Source organism: Aethalodelphis obliquidens, unplaced genomic scaffold, assembly GCF_003676395.1.
Source record: "Aethalodelphis obliquidens isolate GAN/ISIS:26980383/991018 unplaced genomic scaffold, ASM367639v1 scaffold13, whole genome shotgun sequence".
In the NCBI taxonomy this organism is placed as follows: domain Eukaryota; kingdom Metazoa; phylum Chordata; class Mammalia; order Artiodactyla; family Delphinidae; genus Aethalodelphis; species Aethalodelphis obliquidens.
Genome location: NW_020837957.1, coordinates 25,545,004 through 25,558,750, shown reverse-complemented (window position 1 = coordinate 25,558,750; position 13,747 = coordinate 25,545,004). Strand labels below are relative to the sequence as shown.

The 13,747-nt window shown below is 40.2% G+C and overlaps 1 protein-coding gene across 2 annotated transcripts in view; it reads right to left on the bottom strand.

The window, feature by feature from the left end:
• The window catches only part of LRRC8C (leucine rich repeat containing 8 VRAC subunit C), a 91,818-nt gene that overhangs the window by 53,589 nt on the left and 24,482 nt on the right, over window positions 1-13,747 (bottom strand). Inside the window, exon 1 of one of the 2 annotated variants that reach the window (XM_027114279.1) lies at window positions 1,689-2,205. The exons of the other annotated variant lie outside the window; for it this stretch is intronic. The gene's annotated coding sequence lies outside the window, so the exon portion shown is untranslated. Of the gene's footprint in view, window positions 1-1,688; window positions 2,206-13,747 lie in introns of those variants that run through there. 2 annotated transcript variants of the gene reach the window in all.

The following is a 13,747-nucleotide window of genomic DNA, read 5'->3' as shown; positions in this document are numbered from 1 at the left end:
CTCAGATATGAAAAGTGTTGGTATTCTTGTGGGAAAGAAGTGTAACCTAGGGAAATGAGGTCTAGAAGGCCAGGATTTTGATTCATCCTTGGTCTTTCCTTTCTGGAGGCTGAGAGAGGGATATATTATCATTAGAGATAGCTACTCTAGAGGCACAAAGTTTTTCAAGGATAGATTCGGTGCCATTGAAAAGCTCTATATTCCTAGCACCTACCACGGTGCCTGGCAGCTTTATTCATTCTTTCTACAAGTACTAGAGTAGCTTTTATCTGCAAGGTATTGAGCTCACTAATGTGGATATACCAATGATTAAGACAGATATAACTCCTGTCCTTATGAACCTTATATCATGATGAAAAGACATAGTAAATAATGACACACAACCATTTAATCACAATTGTGACAGGTGTGATGAAGTGGAAGTTTTGGGTACTCTGGTAGTATACTGTAAGTCCCCTACATACGAACCTTCAGGTTGCAAACTTTCAAAGATACAAACGTGTTTGCATGTCCAATCACGTAAGTTAGTTCACGTGTCTGGCGTACACTGTCACGTGCGTGCATCCTCTACAAGTGGTTGTGTTTTTGTTTACTTACATTGTGTAGCTTACTGATGAAGACCTGATGGAATTGGAAGCCCAGAAAAAGGACGAAGAGAGACAAGAGGCAGAAGTAGTAACTGAAGAACTGAAGAGATTCACGATGCAGGAGATGGCAAGGGGATTTTCTTTATTTGAGAAGGTACTGTTAGTTTTTGAGGCACAGGACCCGAACGTAGAATGGTACATGAAGGTTGTGGCAGCCGTTCGGAATGTAATCCAGTGCTACCGTGTCATCCATGATGAGATAAAAAGAGCTCCTACCCAGATATCACTGGGTCGTTTTTTCAAGAGGGTAGATAGAACTGAATCCAGCAAGGAACCAGAACCTGCGCCATCAACGTCAGGCATGAGTGAAATTGCAGCTTGCCCTCCGTCCCCTATTGCTGACGATCCTTCAGCTCTACCACCTCCCACCTCCTCTCCCTCCTCCAGTCAGTAACTCTTCTTGCCTGTTCACTCGATGCCAGATGCTGTACTGTACTACTGTACTTTTCAAGGAACTGTACTGTAAGATTAAAAATGTTTTATTTTTTGTGTTTGTTTTTTTATGTATTATTTGTGTGAAAAGTATTATAAACCTATTACAGCACAGTACCATATAGCCGATTGTGTTAGTTGGGGACCCTGGCTAACTTTGTTGGACTTTGTTTGTTGGACTTACCAACAAACTGGACTTATGAATGTGCTCTCAGAACAGAACTCGTCCGTATGTAGGGGACTTACTATACTGAGGTACCTGAGCTACAGGGGGTTTAGGAAGTGATGCCTACATGAAAATAGGAAGTATAGGTAGGAATAGTTACTTTGATAAAGTTGGAGCCCAGGACCAGGAGAACATTCTGGGCAGAATGAAAGGGCTGAAATGTGACGGCTTTTGGGTCCCCCTTTGAGACATATCATTTTGCCCTCCATCACTCATTAGAAAGGTTTTGGTTCTGTTTATTCGAATAAGGTTGGACTTGATATCTTCTGTCTCTGGAGACATGAGGGAAGGGGTAGCCTGAGCTCGTTCAGATTCCATGAGACAGAGGGTGCCCCAGGTTACATGTTCTTAGACTGAAAGGACAAAAAGTCACCGGGACTCACCAGCAGTCTTTTTCTAAGGTGGCAGCTATGAGGGCCAAAGGCTGCTCGTCTCTCCTGCATCCGTCCAAATGTGTACCAGCCTGCGGAGTAGTCATCTCACTCAGAATCTGTCTAGAATTCCTCCTTCGGAACTGACTTCTGAGTTACACACAGGAAATTCAGTCTTTGGTCAGAGGACAGTCTCCTTTAGTCTGTTTTATATATATGTTTTTTTCTTTTCCTCCCTTGGGTAGAACCTTCTTCCTTCCATTTCTTTCTTCCTCTTTCCCTTCCTTTTTCCTCCATCCCTCCCATTCTTCCTCTTTCAACATTTGTTATCCAACCACTCTGTGTCAAGTACTGGGGATAAAAGATAAATAAAAAGCGATAGTTGACTATGTGGGCAACAGATCTATAAGCAAGGAGACTCAAAATGTGTTATCCCTTCTTTTTGCTCCTCATCTATTTGTATGGATTCAAACCCAAAGGGTTTATGTGAGCCAGACCAGCACTAGGAAAGAAGCACACCAACTAGCCCTTTAACCTCTGCAGGCAGTTTGCCAAGAGCCCTGTCAGAGAAGGACAGAGATATAAAAGCAAGCATGAAATTTTCCTGGGATGAAGTAAAAATAAAAATGTAAATAGGGGCTTCCTTGGTGGCGCAGTGGTTAAGAATATGCCTGCCAATGCAGCGGACACGTGTTCGAGCCCTCGTCTGGGAAGATCCCACATGCTGCAGAGCAACTAAGCCCATGCGCCATGACTACTGAGCCTGTGCACCTAGAGCCTGTGCACCGCAACGAAGAGTAGTCCCTGCTCGCCGCAACTAGAGAAAGCCTGTGCACAGCAACAAAGACCCAAATGCAGCCAAAAATAAAATAAATAAAATAAAATAAAAAATAGAAATAAATAGGTACCTTAACTTTCACAGTCTGAACTGGAATAGACTGGGATAGATTTTTTGTTACACAAACTCTTGCAACTTGCTATTCAAAACCCAAGAACCAAATAAATTTGGATAAGAGAGAATATTTATTCAGTATTTCCATCCATTATTTCTTTTTGTAATTGAGATATAACTGACATATAACATTGTATTATTTTTAACTGTACAACATAATGATTTGACATACTATATATTGTGAAATGATTACCAGAACAAGTTTAGTTAATATCCATCACCACACAGTTACAAATTTTTTTTCTTATGATGAGAACTTTTAAGATCTACTCTCTTAGCAACTTTCTAATATACAATACAGCATTGTTAACTATAGTCATCATGTTGTCCATTACATCCCCAGAATTCATTTATCTTATAACTGGAAGTTTGTACCTTTCAACCGCCTTCACCCATTTCAGTCACGACCCCCATGCCCACCCCCCGCCCAGCCTCTGGTAACCACCAGTCTCTTCTCTGTATCTATGAGTTTGTTTGTTTGTTTGTTTTAAGATTCCACATACAAGTGAGATCACATAGTATTTGTCTTTCTCTGTCTCACTTTTTTTACCTAGCATAATGCCCTCAAAGTCCATCCATGTTGTTGAAAATGGCAGGATTTCCTCCTTTTTCATGACTCAGTAATATTCCATTGTGTAAAGACACCACGTTTACTTTATTCATTCATCCATCAGAGGACACTTCAGTTGTTTCTATGTTTTGGCTGTTGTAAATAATGCTGCAATGAACATGGGGGTGCATACATCTTTTCCAGTTAGTGTTTTTGTTTCCTTTGGATAAATGCACAGAAGTGGAATTGCTAGATCATATGGTAGTTCTATTTTTAATTTTTTGAGGAAACACCACACTGTTTTCTATAGTGGCTACACCAATTTACATTCCTACCAACAGTGCACAAGGGTTCCCCTTTTTCCATATCCTCACCAACACTTGTTATTTCTTCTTTTTGATGATAGCCATTGATTTGCATTTCCCTGATGATTAGTGACGTTGAGCACATTTTCATGTGCTTGTTGGCGATTTGTGTGTCTTCTTTGGAAAAATACCTATTCAAATCCTCTGCCTATTTTTAAAAATTGGATTGTTTGGGTTTTTTATTTTCCTATTGAGTTGCATGAGTTCTTCATATTTTTTGGATATTAACCATTTATCAGATATATGACTTGCAAATAATTTCTCTCATACCATATGTTGCCTTTTCATTTCCTTGATGGTTTCCCTTCCTGTACAGAAGCTTTTTAGTTTGATGTAATCCCACTTGTTTATTTTTGATTTTGTTGCCTTTGTTTTGGGTCTCAAGAGCTCACTGCTAAAAACACTGTCAATGATCTTACCCTCTAAGTTTTCTTCTAGGAGTTTTATGGTTTCAGGTCTTTAACTTTAACTTTGAATTGATTTTTCTGTATGGTATATGATAGTGTTCCAGTTTCATTCTTTTGCATGTGGTTGTCCAGTTTTCCCAGCACCATTTATTAAAGAGACAATCCTTTCCCCATTGTATATTCATCCTTTTTTCTTAAACTGGTGCTTCTTTCTGGTGAGAAAGTCCATAGCGCTTTTCTAATCCTCAGTGGGATTTGTAATCCCCCAAATACTTAACCACTACACTGCAGTACATCAGCTGTTATGACTACAGAAGAGCAGAAAAACGTGTGTGGAAAGAAAGTAGCTGCAGGAATTAAACTAGAAAAAAGTGGTAAGAACATGAATGAGTCAGCATAAGGGTATAAGAGCTTTAAAAGGTATCAACTTCAAAGAGAAAATGAAATTATTTGGGTTGCCCTAGTAACACCAAGATAAAAATGTGGAAGTGAAAATGCAGGATTTAACACTAGGAAAATCTTTGGCACCAAGATCTCTCATATCATGGAATGAGCTTTACCATGGCAACAGGCAAAAAACATGTAAACGGATTAAAGAAAAAATATCCAAGGGAGTGGAAGCACGGTAATAAAGACAAAGCTGATCTAATAAATAAACTGTACCTTTCTTTTCTTTTAATTCACAGAATTAAATAGGGGGAAGGCAAAGGGTCTGCAGGGATCAAATGAGACTTTCCTCAGTGACATGTGGTCTTAAATGATTTTAAAAGTTCAGCTTAATGTATTATTTTCACACACTTATTTTTCCCCAAATGGTATAGAATCTCTACTCAGTCTAGACCTCTGGTTTTATTATAGGAAAAGGCAAAAGAAATAAAAACAGAAGGAATAGGTTAAATTTTCCATGCCCAATCTCTACTTTTTTGGAGGAGTTATGTCCCTGGCGATTAAGGCAAGAAGAGACATTCATATTAATGTACTACTGCAGTATTAAAGGATTACTCTAGTATTATAGTATTCAGGACACGGCACTGAAGTCAAAGCGTCCAGGTCTGAAACCTGGCTCTGCCACTTGTGAGCTAGGTGACCATGAACAGGTTACTCAATCCTTCTGTTTCCTCATTTTTAAAATGGGGAAAAGGATGGTACCTTCCTTCACTGGGTTTCTGGGAAGTGTATAAGAGGTAATTCTGGCAAACACTAATTGCTGTACTAGGCAGGAAATTAGCACTCATATATGACAACTACTAATATTATCAATAGAGCTAACAATCCAGTTTGATAAGTATGATAGGGAGTTTACTATTAAGAATAAGAATTTCTTGGTGTTTAGGGCCTTCAGCTCTAACTTGAGGTATCAAACTAAAAACAATTCTTTATAAAACAAAAGAAACAAGCTTTGAAAGATCGTTTTTGTTGAAAGGGAGAGGAAAGATCTAACAATGAATAGTTAATATTATTATACCTACTAAATACCAGGCATTAAACAAGTTATCTGTTGAGCTTCCACATGAAACCCATGAGGCAGGTATGATCTTAGCTCTTCAGAAGAAGAAATGTACAAGAGAGACGAATGATTTCTCCAAGGTTACAAAGCCTGTGACTGGCACACCAAAACTTCCCACTCCGCTCTGTCAGATTCCAATGCTCAAACTCATTCTACTTCATGAGAGAAATTATTTTAGTCTCTAACAACCTCCTTTATGGGAAATTCAGCCTTGTCATCCATTGGCCAAAAAGCCTATTTGGGGAGTTAGCTATCTGAGGACTGAATGCAGGGCAATCAAAACTCTAGCCTAAAGTCTGGCACTGAGAGAGAAATCCAGTCTGAGGAAAGATCTTTTAAAAGTTTATAAAGGACTCAGCTTCTCTCCACGAGGGGGTAACTGGTATCGCACTTACACTTCTGTCGTACGTAGAGAGAAAAACACAATTTTACCAGAACCACAGAATATCTTTTATGTTATACTCTTGGTTACACCTATTTTTCGTTTGATGGTAAACCCTTGGGTGGAGAATGCAATCCCCCAATTTCACACTGTTCCAATCTCCTTTAGGGGGACCTGCATGTGACTTTCAGGAACTCAGTGCAGCAAAACAGCAAGAACCTTCTGTACTGAGAATTTGAATACTGGGAAGCATATACCAAATGAAAATAGAAGGACAGTGACTACTTACTTCCTTTTCATTGTTCTTATTCAAGTTAATTTGGTCAAGAAACTTAACTATTAACCATCTCTTGCCCCTAGAAAATTATCAGATCCTCCCTTTCTTGATGTTTCAGCAGTGTTTTGCTTTATTGCAGATATGTCTACAGAGGATTTGTTTTTCTAAAACATGGTTCAAATGTTCATTGTCTTTTTTTTCTAATTAATTAATTAATTAATTTTTGGGGGGGGGCTGTGTTGGGTCTTCGTTTCTGTGGGAGGGCTTTCTCTAGTTGCGGCAAGCGGGGGCCACTCTTCATCGCGGTGCGCAGGCCTCTCACTATCGCGGCCTCTCTTGCTGCAGAGCACAGGCTCCAGACGTGCAGGCTCAGTAGTTGTGGCTCACGGGCCTAGTTGCTCCGCGGCATGTGGGATCTTCCCAGACCAGGGCTCGAACCCGTGTCCCCTGCATTGGCAGGCAGACTCTCAACCACTGCACCATCAAGGAAGCCCCATTGTCTTTTTAAAATTATGATTCTCAATTTCTTGCTTCCACTTTCAGATCACACAATGTTTCCAGAAGCAGGGGACAGAAAATGCTTCAGGTGCACTTTACGTAAAAAATTCCCATAGGTACCTGAAGTCTCTTCCCAATCCCTGGGTTGATTGGGAAGAACTAAGGTTGGCAGCCTTAGTTCTGCCAACTAATTCTTTTTTTTTTAATCTTTATTGGAGTACAATTGCTTTACAATGGTGTGTTAGTTTCTGCTTTATATCAAAGTGAATCTGCTATACATATACATATATCCCCATATCTCCTCCCTCTTGCGTCTCCCTCCCACCCTCCCTTTCCCACCCCTCTAGGTGGTCACAAAGCACCGAGCTGATCTCCTTGTGCTATGCAGCTGCTTCCCACTAGCTATCTATTTTACATTTGGTAGTGTACATATGTCCATGCCACTCTCTCACTTCGTCCCAGTTTACCCTTCCCACTCCCCGTGTCCTCAAGTACATTCTCTACATTTGCGTCTTTATTCCTGTCCTGCCCCTAGGTTCTTCAGAACCATTTTTTTTTTTTTTTTAGATTCCATGTATATGTGTTAGCATACGGTATTTGTTTTTCTCTTTCTGACTTACTTCACTCTGTATGACAGACTCTAGGTCCACCCATCTCACTACAAATAACTCAATTTTGTTTCTTTATATGGCTGAGTGATATTCCATTGCATATATATGCCACATCTTTATCCATTCATCTGTTGATGGACACTTAGGTTGCTTCCATGTCCTGGTTATTGTAATTAGAGCTGCAATGAACATTGTGGTACATGACTCTTTTTGAATGATGGTTTTCTCAGGGTATATGCCCATCAGTGGGATAGCTGGGTCAATATGGTGGTTCTATTTTTAGTTTTTTAAGGAACCTCCATACTGTTCTCCATAGTGGCTGTATCAGTTTACATTCCCACCAACAGTGCCAGAGGGCTCCCTTTTCTCCACACCCTCTCCAGCATTTATTGTTTGTAGACTTTTTTTTTTTTTTTTCCGGTACGCGGGCCTCTCACTGTTGTGGCCTCTCCCGTTGCGGAGCACAGGCTCTGGACGTGTAGGCTCAGCGGCCATGGCTCACGGGCCTAGTTGCTCCGCGGCATGTGGGATCTTCCCAAACAGGAGCACGAACCTGTGTCCCCTGCATCGGCAGGCGGACTCATAACCACTGCGCCACCAGGGAAGCCCTGTTTGTAGATTTTTTGATGATGGCCATTCTGACTGGTGTGAGGTGATACCTCATTGTAGTTTTGATTTGCATTTCTCTAATGATTAGTGATGTTGAGCAACCTTTCATGTGTTTGCTGGCAATCTGTGTATCTTCTTTGGAGAAATGTCTATTTAGGTCTTCAGCTCATGCAGCTCAATACGAAAAAGACAAACAACTAATTCTTGATGTTAAGACATACCCAAACATGTAGACCATTCTGAAATTGTAGCTCTTTTAGGGGAATCTGACTTACGATATGATTTCATGTCAACCTGAATTCTAGGGTACATGTTCCCTTAGCTTCAATTTTTCTTCATATCATCAAATACAACCTGCATATACTTCTATTAGTGCTCTGCTTTCTATTTACATTTAACCTTAATGTTTTCATCCCAACTCCCCAAGTTTCCTCCTTTTCTTGTTTTCCCCAATATAAGTGACTCATGATGTATCTAATGGATCAGATGTATGGTTTGAGAGAGAAGAAGATGACACCAAGATTTTTGACTTGAGGAACAGAAAGGATAGAGGTGACATTTTCTGAAGGGAGAAGGAAACGACAGAAAGAGCAAATTTGGGGAGGGGGGGATGAGGAATTTGGTTAGAGACATGTTAAATATGAGACATCTATTAAGACGAACAAGTGGAGGGACTCCAGAAACAGTTGGATATACTAGGCTAGAGTTAGGAAAGATCTGGGCTGGAGATATAAATTTGGGGGTCATCAGGGTATAGGAAGTGATTAAAGCCATGGGACAGTATGAAGTCACTTTGGAAGTATACAGAGAGAAGAAAACTACCTAAGGACTTCTACAGCAAGGAGCATTTTGCCACCAGATGTGGGATTGAATTACTCTCTCACTTGTTTAGGTTACCGTGAAAATGTCATATTATCATTAACATGATAATGGAACACTGTCTCTGGTGACCCTCTTTAAAATATTAATACTAACTTGTCACCACCAGTGGCACACTATCCAAGCATTCCAGTTTTTCATTCTCCTAAGTGACTTTTATCAACAGCATTATCTTTATCAGATGTACTACATACGTGTCTACTAGTGTTTTTGTCTGTCTCCTGCATTATAAGGTACATTCCATAAGAAACAGGGACTTTGTTTTGTTCACTCGTACCTCCCAGTGTGCAGAACAGTGCCTGGCACATAAAAAGGACTCGGTAAATAGTTGCTGAATGAATGAATGATGAAGAATGAGTATACACGTATTCTGAAATTCTCTCAGTTGTTAAAAATGAATAACTATTATACCTGTTTTACTGCTCTTCACAAATTGAAGGTTTGTGGCCACCCTACATTGTCAGATAATGGTTAACATTTTTTAGCAATAAAGTACTTTAAAATTAAGGTATGTACATTGTTTTTTAGATATAATGCTATTATTGCACACAATAGACTACAGTGTACTATAAACATAACTTCTGTATGCACTGGGAAACCAAAATTTGGTGTGATTTGATTTATTGAAATATTTGCTTTATTGTGGTGGTCTGGAATCAAACACACAACACCTGTGAGGTATGCCTGTATAACAGAAATATTTCTGTAAATACCAGAATTTAGAGTTAGGTGCACTTAGTTTTGAAGAAGAGAACCACCAGATTTGTTTTTGCAACACTCTGCATCTTCTCATGATACCCACACGCTGCTTCAGGGCAGAGGAGAAGCAAAGAAGGTATAAAAGGCCACCTGCGAGATTTATGCGGAGGTTGAAAAGGAAAATTTTTCTCTGCCTTGTTCAGGGAGTTGGGAGAGGGAAGATAGGAGAGGAGTGGGAAAAGAGAGGTTCTCGGCCTGATTTATTTTGAACTTGGGCTCCTAGATAATAACTGTAGCAGTATCATATTCTTTCCTCTACTTCCATTGCCTGTCTAAATCACCTTCCAGGGACCTACTATAGAATAAGGTAAAGACTGCAAGAAGGGAAGGACAGGTACTTACTAAGCAATGGCAGGCAAGAGTGATCATTGATAGTTTGGGTCAGAAGTCTCAATGGTAAATGACTGGCAAAGCACAAGTGCAGGAGGATGGGAGAGTCAGGACTGTGGGAAGCCATGGTGAATCTACCATCATTCTGCAAAAAACATGATACTAAACTGGTGGTAAGAAGAGCCTGTAAGTCAGCCTTTTGCTATAACTAGCATTATTCAGTCCCTTACTGGAGTCTGAGTTCCATCTTTCAAGAGGAATGTGGAAAAATATTAGATAGACAGTTATTTAAGAGCAAGTTCCACCTGCAAAAATATATCCAGATTTCAGTATTTCCAACTCAGCTCTATTGCTATTACCCTGGTCCAAGCCATCATCATCTCTCAGCTAGATTACTGCAATAGCCTCACAACTGGTCTCCCTGCTTCTACCACTGACCCATATACATTTGTCTCAACTGAGCAGCAGAATGATCCTATCAAAATATTGGGTTTCTCCTGTGCCCAAAACCTTCTGACAACTCCGTCTCACTCAGAAAAAGCCAAAATGTTTACAAAAATCCTACTAGGCCCTATGTAGTCTGCACTCTTCCCACGCTCAGCACCAGTGTCATAGCCTCCTTCACTCTGGCTAGCTCCAGCCACACTGGTCTTTCCTGCAGTTTTTTCAACATCCCAGGTTCACTCCTGCCCCAGGGCCTTTGCATGTGCAGTACCCTCTGCCTGGAATTCTCCTCTTCCTGATACCAGAACTTATCTGCATTCCAACCACTTTTCACCATTTCTGTCACTACCACTCTGGGCCAAGCCTTCACCAGCTCTCATGTGGATAATACAGCAAAGCTGATTTCATGTATTACAACCGCAGCCCCGGCACTCCCTTTCTTCCTGCCCTGCCTTACTTTTCTCCATAGCATTTGGCACCTTTGAACATGCTACACATTTTAGTTACTTACGTGTTTCTCTTGTCTCCTCCCCCTTGACCGTAAGTCCCATGAAGGCAGGAATTTTTGTCAGATTTGGACACTATTTTGTCCCTAATGTCCAGGAGAGTGTCTGACCCATATTTGTCATTCAGTAGGTATTTTTTGATTGAAAGAATAAAGCAAGAGAAACAGAATTTAAGGAGACAGGTTACCTAAATCAAGACAAGCAAAGGAATATATAAGTCTAACAGATGATTCAAGAACCTAGAAGTACATGGATAGACTAAGGTACCGACTACAAAGTGCTTCAATTTCAGATGTAAAAACAGACCCTCAAACTGCGGCATGAGAGATTTAGGGTAGACAGGAAGAACCTGTTGTTATATTATTCAATAGACGGTTCTAGAACAAAACCTGTGGGTTGGTCATGCCACTGAGATGTGAAAAATGGGTGCGACTTGCTCTCGGGGGGTGGAGTGCTAGCTGAGAAAGCCCACCGCTGCTCTGCTCCGAGCCTAAGGTGAGTGTTTCCCCAGGAGCCAACATCACTTACTGAAACAGCAGAGTGCCATGTGCTTCCAAAGGGGAAACACATGTACTGGTGCTCAATCAGGAATTATCCACTGCAAAACCTGTTGACAGAATCTGGGCTGAGCCGGGCTCCTGAAATTTATTAGAAAATCTTGGGGGAAACAAAACGCAGGGGACATAGAGTGGTGGCTCTCAATGTGTGGAATCAGCTGGAAAGTTTCAAAAAATACTAATACCCGGGTCCAGTTAAATCAGAACATACCCCAGGCATGAAGTTTCTTCTTTAAAGGTGCCCAGGTGATTCCAACATGCAGCTGAGGTGGAGATCTATTTCCCTAGAAACCTCGTACTTCCTCTTTTTGTGATTAAAAAGTAAACCTATGAACCAGGTGATGTCTTAAGGAAAAACTGGAGCTTTTTCTGTGCCTACCAAAGCAGAGTTCACTTACTTAAAATGCTTTCAGTACTCCATGAACTCATATTTTCGTATCATGTCTTTAGTTAATAGGTACCTCACCTCTCCCTCGATCACCACATCAGAATGACAGGCTTCCCCAGGTGGCCCACCCTCCTGTGGGAAGAGGGTAACGTTTGATGGGGTCATGACCACAACTGCAGTGTCCTATTTTGGAAGGCTGTGGCTGGGTGTCTTCATAGGCAGTCCAAGATCAACACTCTCCCTACCTGCTCTGTTCACTCCTTCACTCCCCGGGGTTATTTATATATGAATCCATCTCCCCGCCCACACTATAAATTCTGTAAGGGCAGACGCTGCCTTGCACATTTTGGCACTCCCAGCCTCTGACCTCGTTGTCTGAGGAATAATGACAAGGAGCTCCACAGGCACGGCAATGATTTACCCCTCCAGGACATTTTCTAATGTGGACGATGCATCGAACACTAGAACTGTAGTTTTGATGGGGTCCATTTTTACTTTACAGGTGTTTTATTTTAGAATAACAGTGAGTGTGGGTCTTACCAGCAAAGATCTCTTTATGGATAAAGAAAAATCCCATCTCCACCACAACATGAGCTAAGGTTTACTATGTGCCTAGGCAGTGTCAGGCACATCACATTATCATATTATTTAATCCCCGAACATCCCTAGGCTCTAGGTACCCTTACGGAAGAAACTGAGACCTTGGAAGGTTAAACGTCCTGCCCAGGGTTACACAGCAGTAAGTAGAAGAGCCTGGATGCAACCAAGGTGATCTGGTTTTAGAGCCAATTATTCTAAGTAAGTCACTAAACCTAACATTTCATGGATAACAGAATTGAAAATTGAATTTCTTCCTGATTTAATTTAGGAATTAGTTGGCAGGAAAGGGTGTTTTCCCTTACTCTAAAGAAGGGTTTCTTAAAAACTGGGAGTGCTACTACTTAACATGTCCTATTAACTTACATTATAATATCAGAGATGCTTTTTTTTAAATTCATATTATATTCAGAGTATAACATATTAAGAGATGTTATCTTTAAACTTTCTGTTTGCTCTTCCATTGGTGCTGACTCCTAACTTTTTGGCTTTAAATCTCTTAGCTCTTCAGTCTCTTGGTCAAGCACTTAATAATTTTAAAGAATTTTAAGAGTAGAATCTAATCTCATCGCATAGCTAAATGAGAGTACAGCTAGTCTATTTTCCTGTTGTACATCCATATTTTTAATAAAAATTTATAGTTTATTACTTGATAATGAAAGATAATACACAGTTTCAATTTTTATGTCAAATACTTAGTTTAGGAAAGATAATGAAGATTTCTTTAACCTTCTTCATAGGTGATTCTAATATAAAAATACTGACGATGCTTAGGTAGCGTTTCTGCTACTTTCCCCACTTTCACTAAATAAATTAGTTGGAGTATGCGATGTTGAGAGATTGGGAATGACTCTCTTAAAATGTCATAGAGATGAAAAATTTTCTCTTTCTCAGATTATAGTCTAAAAACAAACATATTTTAAAACAGGCTTCATTCCAGGTTTCCAAGCAAACACACCCAAATAGATTAACTAATATATCAGAGCCTTAGACTGTTTTCAAATGCTATACCTACACTGCTTATGATGTCATACAAATAATTTTGATTCAGTTTGAATGTGTCAACAGGAAGAGGTCTGGCAGAAACAAAATTCTAAGCAAACTAATTATGAGACTCAAGCAATTCCATTACCAGAAATGCTAGTTAAACCAAACAGTAGTGCGGCCAAAGAACGTCAAGGAACACCACTGTTTTCAAGACTTGTGGTTTCCTCATATAAGGGACCTATTCTGCTCCTATTTGGATGTGGCACAAGGGGGCTTTTTGAAAGCATGGTATATTTCAATCTAATAAAAAAAATCTCAATACAGCCGAGTGAACGTAAAGCTGCTCGCAGTCAGACACTCACATTCCTCAGTCTCTATAAATATGTCTGCCGCTTAACGTCAATAACACACCTTGTTGCCTCACCTAAAACATTCTTGTTTTTGCACATCAAATATTCTAATGTGA